Below are 19,773 nucleotides of genomic sequence, written 5' to 3' on the forward strand. Positions count from 1 at the left end.
GAGTCAACCATTCAGAAAGCAGGGTTCAGATAGAAGGAAAAGTAAATGTAAGGGCCTGGTACAGGCAAGAGCTTGGTGTGTTTGAAGGAAGAACAAGGAAACCAGTGGGGCTAGGGCATCAAGGTGTGTAAGGGAAGGGGAGTTAGTGCAGATGGGCAAGGTGCAGGTCCATTCACCGTGGTCTGTCAGTGCATGGAGGAGGCACACTCAATTTTAAGTACAATGAGAAGTCATTGAAGGCTTTTAAGGCAAGTAAGGATGGTGTTTGATTTATATCATGGTAATGTTAGCAGTCAGAAGTCTATTTCTATTCTAAGCATCAGCCAATAATCTTGTTTACTGCAGCTTCCTACCAAACTATTTACCCACCTTATGTTATCTTCTGTGGCCCTCCAGTGAATAGCCCCCACCCCTAACCCTTAGTGTCAGGTGGCTCCTACAGTGGATCAGTAATGTGATCACGTAGGGCAGTACTGTGTTTTACAGAATGCTTCTCAACTGCTTTTCCCTTTCCTGGAGGACAGTATGCTTTTAGTGTCTACTTTGTGCCTAAGTGCTTAAGGTAGTCTCTCTCTTTTTTTTTTTTAATACCAGGGATTGAATATAGGGTGCTTAACCACTGAGCCACATCCCCAGCCCTATTTGTATTTTATTTAGAGATGGGGGTCTCACTGAATTGCTTAAGCCTCACTAAATTGCTGAGGCTAGCTTTGAACTCATGATCCTCCTGCCTCAGCCTCCCGAGCTGCTGGGATTACAGGTGTGCACCACCATGTCTGGCTGTAACATAGTTTAAATGCTTTAGAGATTAAAGAAATATGGGGCATGACACCTGCCCTCAAAATATTGGACAGCCAAAATTTGGGTAGCTATAGTTTACCTATCCACAATAAAGAGAAGTTCAGTACTGATGCATAGATGCTGACTGTAATCACACTACTAGTTCTGAGATAATGCTACTTTTCAGGATCTGTAATAGGTCCAGGATCAGAGAGCCAGGCAGATAATGAGTGCTTGAATTGTTCTTCCCCTCTTTCATTTCATAATAGGCACTACTGGAAATCATCAATTACAGTCTTATCAATTATCAGAACTTATCAATTACAGTTTCCTTGCTTAACATTTCTCACAATATGCCTTGTTAAAACAAATGATGTGATATTGGGCACACTAGCACACTCCTGTAATTCCAGCAATTTGGGAGACTGAGGCAAGAGGATCTCTAATTTGAGGCCAGCCTCAGCAAGTTAGCAAGACCCTGTCTCAAAATACAAAAATGAAAAGGGCAGTGAAATGCTCCTGGGTTCAGTCCCCAGTGCCACAAAAAATGATGGTACTGCTGCTTGAGCTGTTGAAGCTATCTGATTACATCCCCAAGTAGATGATGAACTTGAGAAAGTGTCTTATTTATGCTTCTGTTTCCAGTACCTGGCCCTACATGAATGAATGAAGGCAGCTAGTTGTGTGTGTGTGTGTGTGTGTGTGTGTGTGTGTGTTTTAGAAACAGAACCCACTCTGTTGCAAACCTCCTAAAATTCAGGACATGGAATTTGAACAGTTGTTCCTACTTTGTCAGGAGCCTAGGTTCTAAAATTGTTTTAAATATTTAATTATATACTTTGGGTTGTTCTCTGTGTCTGTGAAGTAAGAGTAATTGCCTTTCCTGTAGGAATAGAAACAACTTGCTTTTGTGAGAAGAGTGCACCTTCCAAGAGCCACTATCACACAGTCTTTTTTTTTTTTTAATATTCATTTAGTTGTCAATGGACCTTTACTGATAATGCTGCGCAGAAAATCGAACCCAGTGCCTCACACATGCTAGAGAAACGCTCTACCACTGAGCCACCACCCCAGTCCTGTGGACACAATCTTTTTCTAGTGATGGAAGTAGGTAGCAAACTCATAGATTATGAAAAAGAATGTTGAAGCCTGGAATAGTTTCAGGTTGTAAATTCCCTGCTCATCTGTGTTCCTGGTGATACAGGGATAGGGTTCTGAGTTCCTGAAGATGAGTATCATCCCCCTACCTAGTAAGTAACCCTGCTTTACCACCCCCTTTTCTCTTACTGTGATCTGTAGCCTCCCCTGCTGTCTACCCTAACTGCATACCTCACCCACACTGTGTTTAAGGAAAGCGTGAGCAGTGCTGGGACAGAGTGTAAGTGATTGGCAAGTTGTTGCAGAGATTTGGAGATTTGGAGACCTGAAGAAATAACTGCTGGTTGGAAGCACCCACTTCATTCCCATTGTGTTGGCCTGGAGAGTTTCTGAAAAGAGCCCTCATGTTTAAATTTGCTGTACAACTCCAGAGGAAGACAGGTTCTTGGAGCCAGAGAAGGGACCAAAGTCACCATGGCTGTATTTTGTCTCATCATTTCTGGTTTATACCTTTTATGAAATTTTTCCAGTGCCAACTGTTTTTCTAGTTCTAGGAAGAGAAAAACCCACCCAGCTCTTTTCCAAGAACACTCAGACACAGTTCCCATGGAGGGCTGTTCAGACATTGCCTCCACAGGATTCGCTGTTCTTCAGGATGGCTCTTGTGTTTCTATATATTGTTCAGAGTTGGGGAATGGGCTTTCCATAGGATTTAGAGGGTGAGCATCCTCCAGTTCCTCTGCTGCTTGGTGTGCTCTGTCCATGCACCTCCGTGTGGGGCATGATGCCGATTTCTAATATGCTGTTGAACAGGATCACTTCCCAGTGTCCTGTATTCTCATTATGTAAACTTATGTCTTGAATTTAATACCACTTAAGCCCTACCAAATACAGAATGCTGGATAGCAGAGGCCCTCACAGTCTAGGTCCTGAACTTTCTCTAACATTCTGTGAAGCTCTGAGACTCTTCGGGGAGAGGAAAGAGCACAGACAGGGAGCATGTGTGTAAGTCCAAAGATTGCAACCAGGAATGCTAGTGCACTCTGGTGAAGACTCACAGTGAGATGGGTCCTGTGTGGTAGATGTCCTTTGTTCTCAAACAGACCTTCCCTTGAAACTTTTTAACACTTAGAGAGGTATATAAAATCACAAGGCGAAAGTGAAAGTTAAGAGAATTATACTGGTAGTGAGTACTGCCCCAGAGGAATAACCTTTCAGAGGAAAAGGAAAAATGTAGAAGTTCTCCTGATCCAGGCAAATGAGAAAGAAGCCTCCTGTGACCTCTTTGAATGAGAGAAGAACCATATTTGTCTCTTCTTTTTCTACCTGTTGTTGTTCCATTGAGACTCCTGGAGAAACAGCTTAGAGTAGCAGTATGTTTCTAATGCTGCAGTTAACCTCAGATTACTAGTTTCCACTTACAAATTAGTAGAAAAGAGAGCAGAATTCATCAGACACTAGAATGGCAATGTGTAAATCAATGGAAATGTAACTGATGTAACCGATGTGATTCAGCAATCTGTATACGGGGTAACAATGGAAGTTCATAACCATTCTGAATCAAATTGTGAAACATGATATATTAAGAAAGATGTAATGTTTTGAAAGACCAACAATAAAAAAAAAATTAGTAGAAAAACCTTGATGCTCTGGGGTTGTGGTTCAGTGGTAGAGCACTTGCCTAGCATGTGTGAGGCCCTAGGTTTGATTCTTGACTCCACATATAAAATAAAGATCTCATTGACAACTAAAAAACTGTTAAAAAAATAAAGAAAGAAAGAAAAGAAGAACCTCGATGCTTTGGCAAGCACCTGAAGAAATTATTATTTTTGTCCTAGGGATACTCTAGGGACTTTTGTTTTCTCTTCTTCAGTAAGCTTGTCCTGTCTTGTCTTTTTCTTTTTCTTCTTTCCATGGTGCTGGGGATCAAATTCTCTAACCTCATTCATATTAAGTACTTTACCACTGAGCTTCATACCCAGACCTTGACATTTTATTTATTTATTTATTTAAATTTTTTTTTTTTAAAGAGAGAGGGGGGGGGAGAGAGAGAGAGAGAGAATTTTAATATTTATTTTTTTTAGTTCTCGACGGACACAACATCTGTGTTTGTATGTGGTGCTGAGGATTGAACCCCGGGCCGCATGCATGCCAGGCGAGCGCGCTACCGCTTGAGCCACATCCCCATCCCCATTGACATTTTATTTTAAATGGTGTTTCTGTGGGCCAGTCTACTGCCATTGGTAACCCTTTCTTCTGAGTGGGTAGCAGAATACAGAGGGTGAAGGCAACACAACTCAGAGATGGCCATGACTTAGTTTCAATCCCGAGGCCTTTCAGACTCCTCCACTCTTGGAATGTGTTCAGACATGTTGCCAAGTGGATCAGTGAGCAGATCAGTCAGCTAGTTTTGCAAGGTGGTTCATGGGTCTGCAAGTAGGCCTTGTGCAGCTCATATTGATCCTGGAAAGAGTAGCTTCACTTAATGGGCTTCTGCAGCTCTGTAATTGTTTTTGTGTGTGTGTGTGGCAGTGGGGATTGAAGCAGGTATACTGTACATCCCCAGCCCTGTTTTTTGTTTTGTTATTTGAAGCAGGACCTCATAAGTTGCCCAAGCTTGAACTTTGAGATTCTCCTATTTCACCCCCCTTAATAGCTGGGCTTGGGGCATGTACCACCATCCCTGGAAAGCTCTGTTTTGTTTTGTTTTAAAAATGGTTTTATCAGTGCATTATTATATGTGATAGTTGGTTTTATTTTGACATAATCATATGTGTGTGGAATTTAATTTGCTCCATTGTAGTTCCCAGTGCCTCCTTTTCCCCCCTCCTCCCCTTACCCCCCCCCCCACTGGCCTTCCTTCCATCCATCCATTTATTTTCTTTTAATATTTATTTTTTATTTGTAGTTGGACACAATACCTTTATTTCACTTTTTTTATTTTTATGTGGTGCTGAGGATCGAACCCAGGGTCTCACACATGTGAGGTGAGTGCACTATCACTGAGCCCCAGTCCCAGCCCCATCCATTTATTTTTTTAATTGATACTTTATGGATATACATAAAGGTAGAATTCACTATGGCATATTTATTTATTTATTTATTTATTTATTTATTTATTTATTTATTTATTTATTTATTTATTTTTTAGAGAGGGGGAAAAAGAGAATTTTTTTTTTTTTTAATATTTATAGTTTTCAGCAGACACAACATCTTTGTATGTGGTGCTGAGGATCGAACCCGGGCCGCACGCACGCCAGGTGAGCGCGCTACCGCTTGAGCCACATTCCCCAGCCCACTATGGTATATTTAAATATATACATAGCATAATTCTGTTAAATGCATTCTGCATTTAAGGTCTGTGTTTTTAATAAGCTTTGGTACATCTTGACTTTCCATCTCTCCAATACTATAGTTCAATACCTCTGATACTCTTCACCTGTCAGTGTTAGCCACGTGGTCCACACAGAGATGGCATGGCCACTGCAATATGCACAGCCAATCTAAGCTAATCTACTTGGTTCCAATCTGTTCATCTAGCTATAGCAGTCTTTGCCCCCAAAAGAAATTTCTCATCTTGGAAAAAAGGCTGTGTAATGCCTAGAAGTGCCAGGGTTGATTACTAAGATCCCTTTCTCTCTGAAGTTAAAGTATTTCTAATTCTTCCTCTTCATCTTCTCTCTTCTTCCTTTTCCTCTTTCTCTCCTCCTCTTCTTTCTCCTCCTCCTTTTCTCCCCTCCACCACACTAATCTTCTGCCTTACTCCTCCTCCTCCTCCTCCTCCCCCCCCTCCTCCTCCTCTCCCCCCCCCTCCTCTCCCCCCCCCCAGAAGTGCTTTGTGGTAGTCTATGAACCGTTGCCCCTGTGAGTCAAAGAAGTTTGGCCAAGATCTAACCAGTGACCCTTTCCAGAAGGAGCTTGGAAAAGGCCTACCCAGCCCCATGGTTCACCCATTGAAGAGACCTGTTATTGCCTTCACACTCTGGCTTCTTTATGGATTGTGTTAGTGTTAACTCATTTGCTCTTTCATATACAGAGATATCTTTGGATAGAAGCGATTCTCCATTCCCTTTCCCTCCTCTCCCCTCCCTTCCCTTTTTGTTTCTTTATTTTTAATCAGAGAACCCTACCTGATGAGGTAGTGTATCCACCATAGAAGTGAGGCTAATCTGATCCCCATATTTGAAGGCTGAGATAAAATTGAATTAGGTGTATGGGCACATGGCCTCTATAATCCTTTCTTTTATTTCAGGAGAATACCTGAGGACATCACTCCCTCAGGTTTTTTGTTGCTTTTATGACACATGTCCACATCCTCATCTCTCTTCTTAATGCTGTAGTGTGTATTTCTACCTCAGTGACCAGTGACTGATGTAGAGCTTGCTCCTTAGCCAGTTTCTATCAAATCCTAGAAGAGGAGTCAGAAGTGAATTATATATTCATGGTCTTGAGTGTATTCCTTGAATCCAACAGTGGCTTCTGTTGAATAAAATAGACCATAGAAAGTGTCATTGTCTTCACCCCTCACCCCCTTCTTCTTAGGGCCTCACACACGCTAGGCAGGTGCTCTACCACTGAGCTACATCTCCAGCTTTAGAAAGTAGTCTTCATGAGTTCTTGGTATAATATAATATCTAAAAGAAACATGAGGTGTTAAGTTTTATTTCATAAATGTGTTCTTAATATTTGAAGGATCCAAGGTGAACTTTTTTTGAGGATAATAAATGAAGTGGAAGAGATTATAAAAACATTTGTTGGGGGGCTGGAGTTGTGGCTCAGTGGTAGAGTGCTTGCCTAGCGCATGTGACGCCCTGGGTTTGATCCTCAGCACCACATAAAAATATTAAAGTAAAGGTATTGTGTCCAACTGCAACTGAAAAATAAATATTAAAAAAAAGATATTTGTTTGTGCTACTCCTAATTACCTTGACAATTTTAATCTTAAGGAATTACATGCTCAAGAGGAGCCCTGATAGATACTGAGGGTGGTGATTTAAGATTCTTCAACCTAGTGCAATGTTTTCAGGAGGGCAAAAGCAATTTGTAATTTATGTCCAAACAGTTGACTTGGCATATTAAAGAAAAAAAAGGCAATTGTCTTTTTTTTTTTTTTTTTTTTTTTAAATGTTGTGCTCTACTAAGGAGTGTATACTGGAACGGTAATAGACCTATCTGAAGCCTTAGGCTGTGATGTGAAAGCCACATATAAAACAGGGCTGCTGTATATGTCAAAGAGAAGCCTAGAAGACCAGTGTTAGATTTCTGTTACTGAAACAAAATACCTGAGATAATCAACTTATGAAGAGGAAAGGTTTATTTTGGCTCATAGTTTTTAAGGCTTCATTCTGTGATTGATTGACTGATTGATTGGCCCCATTGTTTTTGGGCCTGTGGCAAGACAGCACATGATGACAAGAGCGCACAGTGGAGCAGAGCTCACTTTGTAGTGATTAGGAAGCAAAGGTGAGGAAGAAGAAAGGGCTGGAGTTCCACCATCTCTGCCAAGGGCATACCTCCAGTCACCTGAACACCTCCTATTAATCTCAAAGTCTTCATCACCTCCTAAGTGCCATTAGCTAGGAACCAAGCCATTGCAATGGGCCTTGGGGTGGGGTAGGGGGGGCTTATTCAAACCATAGCAACCAAGTTCAGAATATTCAGCCCCTGATGATTTAACCTTTGGAATTCACTCTATCTGTTGACATTTGTGCTGTATAAGACCACGTGGCCACCTCTCTCGGTCTCAGCCTCTTCCACCACCAGGGCCAAGAGTGGAAGACTCTAGAACAAGTTGCACATGGGCTGGAGATGTGGCTCAAGCGGTAGCGCGCTCGCCTGGAATGCGTGCGGCCCGGGTTCGATCCTCAGCACCACATACCAACAAAGATGTTGTGTCCGCCGAGAACTAAAAAATAAATATTAAAAAATTCTCTCTCTCTCTCTCTCTCTCTCTCCTCTCTCACTCTCTCTTTAAAAAAAAAAAAAAAACAAGTTGCACTTCTGGGAAGGAAAAGATTTAGCATCTCCGGGTCTCCATTTTTTTACATCAATATTTGATAGTTGGCTTTCCTGCTGGTTTGGGTGGGGGTGACAGCCCAGGTGCAAAAACAGGGGTGGTGGCAGGCCTGCATATCGAAACAGGATGTGTGAAGAATGCTTCTGACTGTTAGGTTGGATCCTTGTTTGCACCAGAATATATAGTCCCGTCTCACACCCCACCACCCAAGCTCTGTCCTTACTTAATATGAATGTAGTTCTGGTTCTCACTGATATGGTCAGTCTCTGGAACTAGATACAACTCTTTGGTTAATGGCTTTGTTGCAGGATATTTTGGTAGGCATTTTTGTGTGTCAGCTAAAAGCAGAAAGACAAAAAATGGAAGTCAGGCCTGGTTACCCCTCAGCATTTAACTACATACCCGTGCAATTATTTTCAGAAGGAGGATGCACAGGAAAAAGCAGAAACTCTGCCTTAAGCTTAACACAGCAGAGCACTTTCACTTTATTTAATGTTGATCTTCACCCAGTGCAGTAGAAGTTCAGTTGCTAATTTGTGAGGGTGGGAGCCTAAGGGGGTCATGTGACTTGCCCTAGGTCATACTGCAAAGACCCAGGCAGATCCAATCCAGGTTTTCTGGCACTGGGCCTATTGCTGATTGCTGAAGTTCACAGTGGTTCTTGCCCTGTGGGAATGTAATGATAGCCTGCTGTGCTCTCAACACAATTTCACCATTGGAAATTAAAAACAGCATCTGATCAAGACCCACAGTTGATGAAGTCAGGTGAGAGACATGGGTGAGAGTGACTCCTCCATCTGTAAGTCCTCCAAGATACTGCTCATGTCTGCCTGTTGTTGTGAGGCTTGAAAGCCATGAGTATCTTTCCACTTCTAGTATCATAAATCTTGCTTAAATCAGAGGTTCTTAATTTCTTTTGTACCATTGATTTTCCTTGGAAGATTGTGAACATCTTCTCAGGAAACAGTTGCCCAAGCAGGGATCCAGAATTGAGCACACAATTTCCAGCCATTCCGAGTTGCTCTGGATTTAGCTCACTATGCCCCAGCTTGAGTTGCTACACTGCCTGAATACAGAATCCCTAATGCTATTGTGAACCCTTACATACTAGTGACACAGCTGACCTCTGATTTTGCAACACTCATTGTGTGAGGAACCCTCTCTATTCCAGGGCTCCTTTGTGCTCCTCCCCCATCTGGGTGCCCAGACCACTGCCTTGCACTGGAGGGGATTACCATGGCCCTGATCCAAACAGCAGGGTGTGGGGATCCATCCCAGCAGTGTAGGCCATAGCTGGGGTGTAAGGAAAATGGCTAAGAGCTCTCTGCTACTTTTTTTTTTTTTTTAAAAGAGAGAGAATTTTTTAATATTTATTTTAGTTCTTTTCGGCGGACACAACATCTTTGTATGTGGTGCTGAGGATCAAACCCGGCCCCCACGCATGCCAGACGAGTGCGCTACTGCTTGAGCCACATCCCCAGCCCAGCTCTGCTACTTTGACTCCAAAGAATATATGCACAGTGATACTAAAAGGGGCTCAGGAAATTAAAACTCTACTCATAGCCAGCAGAGTTGAAATTTCAAATCAGGCCCCTCCTCGTGATGTGCTTTATTTATTTATTTATTTATTTTGTGGTGCTGGGATTGAACCAAGGGCCTTATGCATGCAAGGCAAGCATTCTGCCAACAGAGCTATGTCCCCAGCCCAGTGTACTTTTTAATCAGCCCTTGGTAGTGGAGAATGAGCAAATAAAACCCTGACTTTCTTACCTCTTTTCTGCCTTTTGGACTAGGGAAGCAGTGGAGAGCTCACTAAAGGTCATCACTCCAGATGTTCTTGCACTGCAAAGACATTCTCATGCAAATGATTTGAACCACTGGTGGAGAAACCCTGGGCCTGGCTCAGGCACCTTCCCCTCTTCATGGCATAGGCTATTGTATTCTTTTCTCCGCAGGAGTGCTGAAGTAGAGGATAGCAAGGTTCAAGAAATGATGGCAAAAGTAAGATAGATGCAGCGGTTGCATGTAAAATGGGTGAACACACAGTTTGTGAACCTCCCCCATCTCCTGATGCTGGGGAAAGCTCCCCTCACTTACCTCTCCTGTGGCCTCATTGCCACTTCAGTGGTCAGTTCTAGCAAGTTCATGAACTACCGAGAGCTGTGTGACACTCTTGTGCTGGGGCCAAGGGCTCTTGCACAGAACTTGGTTACCTTTGGGTAGAGTCTAATTGTAGGACAACTCCCTTTTCTGCTGTGCTAGCCCCTTCGAGAGAGGGCTGGAGGGAAAAGGAGTAGGATAGTTGTGTGCTCCTGGGCATTTTCTAAGGATAGATATGAAGTTCTCACTTTTGTCTCATTGCCAATATTAGAGAAAAGGACAGTGTGGCATTTGTTTCCAAAGGATTATCCAGGATAAAAAGCCAAATGAGAAAGATTAGATTAAAATCACTTTTGTTATTATTATTTTTTAACTATCACAAATTTGGGGGGGGGGACAAAACCCACAAATGATACTTGATTAGTCTATTCTGTTTCTCTTACCTGCACCAAAACTGTGTACTGTGTTGCTAAACTATTAAGTTTGTTAAATGCATTTTTCACTTGCAGTATTTTCAATTTATGATGGGTTTATCAAGACATAACCCCATCATAAATTAAGGAACATCTGTACACACATGTGTGCGCCCGCGCGCGCGCGCGCACACACACACACACACACACACACACACACACACACACCCTTGGGCATCAATAGGATGTCTCATAATCAACCACAAACTGAACATGGTCTCTTTTATCCTACCTCAAGCTTATTCCCCATGATCTCTTGTCTAAGAATGTCCATGGCACAGACATTCACCTAGTCACTCCAATTTGTTCTTTTAACTGTACCTTTCCCCCCTTCTTTCAGTACTAGAGATTAAACCCAGAGTGTGCTAATAGTGAGCTACATTCCCAATCCTTTTTAAATTTTGAGTCAAGGTCTTGCTAAGTTCCTGAGATGGCTGTGAACTTGTGATTCTCTTGCCTCATTCTCCTTAGTTGCTTAGATTATAGTGCTGTGCCACCATTCCTTCAATGATCAGTGAACTCTTGATCATTGTGAAGTGATCTTGTAAAAATGCAGTTCCTGGCTGTTTTGCATTTCCAGTTACAAAATTTATGATTCAGGCAAGGATCATCAGTAGGTTCTGTGACCATTAGGTAGAAGATTATTAAGGAATAGGATTTTTACATGGCACAAAAACATTACTCTACAGATTATATATTGATATAAAGTGGAAAAATATTATCTTTAAGATGGAGAGACCTTGTGTGACCTTGAGGGTTGGATTTTTTGTTTTTTTAAAGAGACAGGGTCTCACTGAGTTGTTCAGGGCCTTGCTAAGATCCTCCTGCCTCAGCTTCCCCAGCTGCTGGGATTACAGGCATGCATGTGCTCAACTCTAAGGGTTGGTGTTTTTGTTTGTTTGTTTTTGAGATGGAGTCTTACTACGTTGCCCAGTCTGGCCTCAAATTCACAGTCCTCCTGCCTCAGCCTCCAGAATAATTGGCCTGGTATCACTTTTCAAACTTTTAGCACCATTACTGTTGATACACCCATATCCAGTTTCTCCTGATATGAATGAAGTATGTGTTACCTCTGTGGTCTTCTTGCCAAAAATGTAGGAGTATTACTCTGGATAGTGACTAAAGAAACAACAACCCATTCAAATTTTTTTTTAATGATTCTATTTATTTATTTGTTCTAATTTGTTATACATGAAAGCAGAATGCATTTCAATTCAGACTACACAAATGGAGCACAATTTTCATTTTTCTGGTTGTACACAAAGTAGAGTCACGCCATTCGTGTCTTCATACATGTACCTGGGGTCAGATTCTTTATTAAGTCTTAGATTGGGGAAAATCCAAGCAGCTTTAAGAGAGAATTTTGGGAAGCAGTTGAGAAATTTCAAATAAGGACTTTAAATTAGATTACATTATTGAATTAATGTTAATTTCCTTAGACATGATAAAAGTATTTTAGATATGCAAGAAAATTTCCTTATTCTTAGGAAATGCACACTGAAGAATTAAAGGTGAAATACTGTGATTGATACCTGCAACTTAATTTCAAGCAATTCATAAATGAAAAAAAATTGTTTGTGTGCAGGGGTGGAGGCAGGAGAGGAGAGGAGAGCAAATAGGATAAAAGATAACAAGTGAGTCTAGGTCGGATTTATATAACTTGTCAGTATTTTTTTTTTTTTTTTTTTAGGTTTGAAAACTTGAAGTTGAAAGTGGGGAAAGCATACCGTGTGAGTGCAGACATGGGGCGAAATGAATGCATGATGATTACTAGATGTGTTTTTGCTTTTTTTATTTTTATTTTTTTGATACTGGTGATTGAATCCAAGGGTGCTTTATCACTAAACTACATCCCCAGTACCCCCTTTTTAAAATTTGAGATAGGGTCTCACTAAGTTGCTTAGGGCCTTGTTAAGATGCTGAGGCTGGTCTCAAACTTGTTATCCTCCTGACTCAGCCTTCTGAGTCACTGGAATTACAGATGTGAGCCGCCATGCCTGGTCCAGCAACACTGTTGTCCAAATATTATTAATTATCCTTAGATCAATGTATAGCCACCACATCAACCTGGGGAGCGACATAATCAGAACTGCATGGACAGAAATGGATGAGTTTGTTTCCTACTTGATGTTTTGTTTTTAAAAAAGTATGAATTTCTTTGGGTTTATCTTGTTCCGGGTTTACTGAGTTTGCTGAACCTGTAGGTTTATGTCTTTTGACAAATTTGGAAAGTTTTCAGCCAAAATTTTGGGGTTTTATAGCCTTCTTTTCTCTCTTCATCAGGACTTTGTTGACATAATGATGTTAGATTTTTGTGGAGTCCACAGGTCCCTGGGCTCTGTTCTGGTTTTCCCAGTCTGTTTTCTTTCTGTCATTCAGATGGAATGGTTTCTATTGTTCTGTCTTTAGTTCACTTGTTCTTTCTTTTGTCACCTCTCTTCTATTGTTGAGTCCATCACTGAGTTTTCAACATTATTATGTTTTTTAGTCGTAAAATTTCCATTTGTTTGTCTTTATGTCTTCTCTTTCTTTGCTGAAATTTTCTGGTCTTTGCTGAGGATTTCTACTTTTTCTTTTGTTTCACCTGTGTTCATTGAAGCATTTTATCATGGCTGCTTTAAAAAATTTGTCAGGCATTTCTGGCATCTCTCATCTTGTTTTCAGCATCTCTTGATTTTTTTTCCCCCTTTTCATTGTGAAATCTTCCTGTTCTTGGTGTGTTGAGTGGTTTTTGATTAAAACCCGGACATTTTAGTAATAGGAGTCTCTGCATTTTATTTCCCTCTATTTCAGCTGGTTTTCTCTGTTATTGCTGTGGCAGGGGATAGGAGGGGACTGTGCTGCCTCCTTACAACTGAGTAGAGGTAGAAGTCCGGGATCCCTTGGCAGCCATTGACACTTGTGTTGGTGGTGTGGGAGTGGCTGCTCATTAAGGATGAGAACTTCTCCCCATATGGTCTCCACTATCAGTGTGGTGGCAGATTGTGCTACCCAGCCTTCCTCTGTCATCACCCCAGCATGGAGGAGTAGGGCCAGGTCTAGATTTACACCCTGGGAGGGTGATGTTACTAGCTGGTGGGAATAAAAGTCCCAGTTTCCTACTTGGTCTTCTCTGATCCCACCTCATCAGCGGTATTGAAGCACTTCATACAACCTTCTGAGGGTGGAAATCTAGGTTCTAAACTTCGCCTCTATTGAGGCAAGTTGGGGTACAATTGAAGCTACCATTTCTTTGCTGTGTTCTTTGACTAAAGCAGAATAATTAGTGCCTTAAAAGTTTTCTGTCCATTGGGCTGCCCTTTTCCTGGTCCTGGCTAGAGAAAACAGGCTTTTGTTGGGGGCATTTTTAGCTGTACTCATAGGCATTTCTGAGTTGCAGGCTTCTTCAGCTCCAAGTCTGAGATATATGAGGTAAAAGAAAATTCGGAAAGGAACTCATCACCTTGTTATTCCTTGGGTCCCAGCCTCCTTAGTCAGTTTGCCTTTTCCCCACATTTCAGAATCTCCTTTTTTAAAAATATGTATGTATAAAATCCAGAGATTTTACTTGTGCTTAGTGAGAAGAATGGAGAACAGTACATCTACTCCATCTTCTCAAAAGCAGAAGTCCCTACAGTAGCACATGGTATTCTTCATGGGCTGAGCCCTGCCTCCCCGGCCAGCCACATCATCTCCACAGGAACTTCTTGGTCCACCCATATCAAAGGTCTATAGTTCCTTGAACTCACCTGTTCTTTCATACCTTCCTATAAAGTTTTCCTGGACAGTTCACGCACTGTTCTCTCAGGTTGAATTTTGCCTCTTCATCCTTTATAGCATCTTTTTTTTTTTTTATTGGTTGTTCAAAACATTACAAAGCTCTTCATCCATTTGATTCAAGTGGGTTATGAACTCCCATTTTTACCCCGTATACAGATTGCAGAATCACATCGGTTACACATCCACATTTTTACATATTGCCATACTAGTGACTGTTGTATTCTGCTATCTTTCCTATCCTCTACTATCCCCCCTCCCCTCCCCTCCCATCTTCTCTCTCTACCCCATCTACTGTAATTCATTTCTCTCCCTTGATTTTTCCTTTATAGCATCTTTAATTACCTCTACTAGTATACTTCATCTTGCATCGCAACCGTTTGTCTTTTCCCCACCAGACCACGAGTTGAGCCTTTGGTGGATCTTCATCCTCAGCAGCTGGTGCAGTGCTTGCTCACTTGTTCGTTGGCTGTGTCCCACCTGGTTAGTTAGGTGTTATCCCCCCCTTGCATAGCCCTGCTGCTGTGCTTTGTATGTGCTCCCTGTTTCCATAGTGGCCTGCCTAAGAGCTGGGCTTCTCTGCACAGTGGCACTCTAAGGACCTTGCTAACTCTGATGTTCACGGCTTTGAGTTCCTCTGAATATGGAGTTGTTTGTGTTCTTTTGGCATGTTACTTTATCAAGGATGAGAACCTTAGTTTTTTATGATTGTCAGTGCCTAATAGAACAACATTCAGAACTGGATACCTAATACATACATATTCCTTAATGATAATGATGAGGAAATGGGACTTGAGGGTTTATTGCTGTCATTGATGAGAGCCATTCTCAGAGCTGCTTTGTGGATACGAGAAACTTACTTGCCTACATGTTTAAGTAAAACTAGAGCTGGGGAGTGGGGAGTATTAGTTCATGTCCTATACTTGCTGATAGGTTGGTTCCTAAAGACCTTCTTGTTTACCCTTCACATGAGGTTAAATCAAGGCTGACTGGCTCAGGGCCCACTCTGTGAGCATGAAGTCTTGTGGGCATCCTTTTAGCTCAGCACTGAGTCCCTCCTGGCAGCGGTTGCCCATATATTCTAAAATGGAAGCCCAGCATATGCATGTAATCTCAGTGACTGAGGAGGCTGAGGCAGGAGGACCACAAGTTCAAGGCCAGCCTGGGAAACTTAGCAAGACCCTATTTAAAAATAAAAATTAAGGGGCTGGGGTTGTAGCTTAGTGGTAGAGCGCTTGCCTAGCAAGTGTGAGGCACTGGGTTCGATTCTCAGTACCACATATAAATAAATGAATAAAAAATAAAGGTCCATCAATGTCTAAAATATATTAAATAAATAGGGCTGGGTTTGTGGCTCAGTGGTACAGTGCTCACCTAACATGTGCGAGGTCCTGGGTTCGATCCTCAGCACCACATTAAAAAATAATAATAATAAATGGATAAAGGTGTCCAACTACAACTAAAAAAATAAAAATAATAAATAAAAATAAAAATTAAAAGGGCTATAGTCGTGTAGCTTAATGGTAAAGGGGTGTCCCACAGTTTAATCTGCAGTACTACCAAAAAAAAAAAAAGAAGGGGCTGGGGATGTGGCTCAAGCGGTAGCGCGCTCGCCTGGTATGCGTGCGACCCGGGTTCAATCCTCAGCACCACATACCAGCAAAGATGTTGTGTCTGCCGAGAACTGAAAAATAAATATTAAAAATTCTCTCTCTCACTCTCTCTCTCTCCTCTCTCACTCACTCTTTAAAAAAAAAAAAGGAAGAAGAAAAGAAAGAAAAAGAAGATGGTTAGTTTCCTTCTTTTTATTTCTTTAAATCACAAAGGACCTTAGTTAAGGCAGGAAACATGTCAGGGGCTGGGGAGGATGCCCAGAATATTAATTGGTGACTGTGCCCACATCTAGAACTGAATCATGATCAAGAGTGCTCCTCTTGGCCACTTCCGTTCATTTGATTTCTATGGAGAGCTTGTTTTTTTTTCCTTCTAGCATGTGCTGTACATTTCTCTTTGTTCACACAAAGCAGTACAAGGCCTCTAGTGGAACCAGCCACCAAGGGTAGGAAAAGGCAACCAGGAACTGCCTTTGGACACCAGAAATGTGTAGTGTGTACAGCCCTGTGTTTGCATCAGTCTTCCCTTTTCAGAACTGACGTCTCGGGGTTCCTGGGAGAATGAGGTCTTGAATGAGTGATATTCTCATTCTTCTGTGCACAGCTGTTGAGGCCACAAGGAGGAAGGTGTGGAGTCCAGATGGATGCAGCCCTTCCTGTGGGACACACGGTTCTGGGTTGGCTGTTGAGGCTTTTCATTTTTTCACACCTAGCAGAACCCTAAAATTTAAACCCTATTGTGCTTTGCTCTCCTTCCTTACTCTACTTAGATGGAAGCTTGGGCGATTTTCACTCACCCTTGTCACTTGCTCCTATGTCAAGAAGCCCAGAGCTTTACCCAGATCATCATACATCTCCATCACCAGGCCACACTTTGGAATGTGGCTGTAACAGAGCTGGCTGGACACACACAGGAGTTGCCCCCAGTTTCAAACCCAGTGGGCCAGGAGCACTTGCTCTCCCAGCTCCAGTCTCTCCAGGTGAACCTGGGAAGCTCCTAGTCAGATGTCTGGAGAAAAGCCCACAGAAAGAGGGAGACTTTGCTCCCTCCTCCTTCCAAATGGCAGAAGTGGCTATTGAAATGCTGAAAGAGTTAAAAATGGGGAAAGAGGAGCACACACTGTGCTGGACTGCGTGGGGGCCGAGAGGAACCAATGTTGTCAGGTTTAGACAGGGCGAGAAAGCAAAGACAAAACTGGACCCGGGTTAGGCCCACCCCTTGAAGAATGGCCTGACAGTGAGCTATAGTTCAAATCCTGTTGGATTTATCACGCATAATGTTGAATTAAATGAGATTATAAAGTTATTATAAAAATCAGCCTACCATTTAGAATTATTCATTATTATCTTGAATTCTTTCCTTGGTCTTCATTTTTGGCTCTCCTGACCAGACCTTATCTAGCTAATGAGTTCCTTTAGCTTCTCACCCGCTTCTCAGTCATCACCTAATATCAGGCTCAGTCAGGGCTGCTCCATGGTAAGCCCAAGTTTTAAATTATGCCTTTTGATGCCTGAAAGTCCTGGGATCCCCTAGTGGGTCCCTGAACCCTCTTTCTGAGCCTTTCTTCACCTGTGCTCAGTACCATGGTCAAGCTGGCCTCACATTGCCTGAGTTCAGATCCACATCTAACTAGAACATCTAATTGACCACCTTGCCCCCACCCCTTTCAAGCAGATTTATTTCTTCTCTACTTTTTTTTTTTCTTTTGATGGGGGGAGCGTTTACTAGGGATTGAACTTGGGTCCACTCAGCCACTGAGCCACATCCTCAGTCCTATTTTGTATTTTATTTAGAGACGGGGTCTCACTGAGCTGCTCAGCGCCTTGCCATTGCTGGCTTTGACTCTGCTGCCTTGCCCTCCTGAGCCATTGGGGTTATTGGCATGAGCCACTGTATCCAGCTCTTTTCTATTTTTTGAATAAATTAAGAAACCAACCTAGAGAAGTGGGCAGATTCTTACTCTCTAGGAGAAAATGAGGCCCAGAAAGCAGTCACACCAGTCGTATTTGGTAGAACCCAGGATTGACACAACATCCATGACTTGCTTTCCAGGACCTTTGTGAAGCTTTTCTTTTCTTTTCTTTTTTTTTTTTTTTGTACCAGAGATTGAACCTAGGGGCGCTTACCACTGAGCCACATCCCCAGCGTATTTTGTGTTTTATTTAGAGACAGTATCTCACTTGAGTTTAGTGCCTCGCTTTTGTTGAGGCTGGCTTTGAACTTATGATTCTCCTGCCTCAGCCTCCTGAGCCACTGGGATCACAGGAATGCTGGCTTTTGTGAAGTTTTGAGCAGAGGTAAGAGTCAGAATTCCTCCTGTTAATGACAGTTTCAAGCTGTGCGGCAGACTCCTTGGTATTCTGTCACTGGCCTTACAAAATATTCTTTAATTCATTGAGTGCCTACTATTCTAGGTACTGTGGATTCTGTGAGAAATGAAAAAATTAGAAAGAACCCTGCTGTGCTTCTGTGGGGCTTATGGTAACAGTGTTACATACAATAAGAACATATGTGAAACTACTCTAAGACCATGATGAGCCAGGTGGGGTGGCACATGCCTGTGATCCCTGTGGTTTGGAAGGCTGAGACAGGTCGCTATTTCAAAGTCAGCCTCAGCATCAGGGAGGTGCTAAGCAACTCAGACCCTGTCTCTAAATAAAATACAAAATGGGGCTGAGGATGTGGCTTAGTGGTCAAGTGCCTGAGTTTAATCTCCCTGGTACCAAAAACCAAAAAAGACTGTGATGAGTGCTCTGGAGAATGAGGCAGAGGAGGAATCTGGGACGGGGCAGCACATACTGGAAGTTTTTTCCTTGACCAAATCTGTCCATGTGCTGAGCTCTCAGGGCCAGGTGCGCACATTCATCATACATAGCACAGGTTCCAGCACACTAGGGCTCCATCTTTACTCAGTAGAGCCTGGGCAGGGAGCAACCTGACCTGTGGTTGGGGAAGGAACCATGGGGCTGGCTTTTCCAAATTTATTTGCTAGGCCTAGAGCTCCACCTGCTGTTAGAGGGTAGAAAAGACTCTTAAGGGAACTTTGAAAACTAGTTTCTTTTTTATCCTAAGATATATTTTTTAAAAATTTTAAACAAATCCTGCTGGGACATTTGAGGCTTTCTTCTGGGACTGCTGTTGCTGAGGTCCAACCTCCAGGGAAGAAGGGGAGGAAGGGGAGGAAGCACAGAGGCCCAGGCAGGATGGGGTCCTATCTGTGCTCTTGCTACTTTTAGCGTCTCACTACCCCTGCACTCCCACCACAGCCAACAGCCTATAAAGTTATCTCTGCGCACAGTTTCACAGCTGTTCAGAAATCCTAGGTCAGCAGAAGTGAAACTGACCACAGTCTTGTAAATTTCTCTGTTATTGCCATTGTTCCCTGCTTGAAGTGAGTCAGGCCATGCCTTCTTCCGCAGTGTCTTAAATCATTATTTGTCCCCTTAGAGTAAAATTCTCGACAAAAGGAGGCGGGTCCTCCATTCACAGCAAGGTGTTTGTAGAGGGGCTTTGTTTGGACTTGTCCCCTAAGTGTGTGGGCTGGAGGTGGGAGCTGTGGTCCACTCGATGGTGTCCCCAGAATAGAGCTAGAGCCACACCCTTCTTATCAGCTGCTGGTGGTGTGTGTGCTTCACAAGGGTAAGCCTTGTGACGGCTGGGAAGTTCCTTTAGTCCTTAGGGATGATGTTCAAATTAGCTTTAGCAGCACTACTAATGCCAGCTGAAGTGAAGAAGGAAGTAGCACCTGAGAAGAGACCTTTTTGGTTCAACTGTCCATTGAAACCATTTATCCATTCAGTGATTCCTGATGAGGCTGAAGGTGGGCCTGGCATGTAGATGCACCCTGCCCTGTGTAGGTCCTGAGAGTGAGGTGAGGCCCAGGTGGGCTTGGCTGTAGGTGCTGTGCACATTATGGAGCCTAAGTGGAGGTAGCAG

General features: G+C 42.7%; 1 protein-coding gene across 6 annotated transcripts in view; it reads left to right on the forward strand.

Moving 5' to 3' along the window:
• The window catches only part of Mrtfa (myocardin related transcription factor A), a 181,294-nt gene that overhangs the window by 140,551 nt on the left and 20,970 nt on the right, over positions 1-19,773 (forward strand). The gene's annotated exons all lie outside the window — the stretch shown is intronic.

This window comes from Ictidomys tridecemlineatus, chromosome 6, assembly GCF_052094955.1.
Source record: "Ictidomys tridecemlineatus isolate mIctTri1 chromosome 6, mIctTri1.hap1, whole genome shotgun sequence".
NCBI classification, from domain to species: Eukaryota; Metazoa; Chordata; class Mammalia; order Rodentia; family Sciuridae; genus Ictidomys; species Ictidomys tridecemlineatus.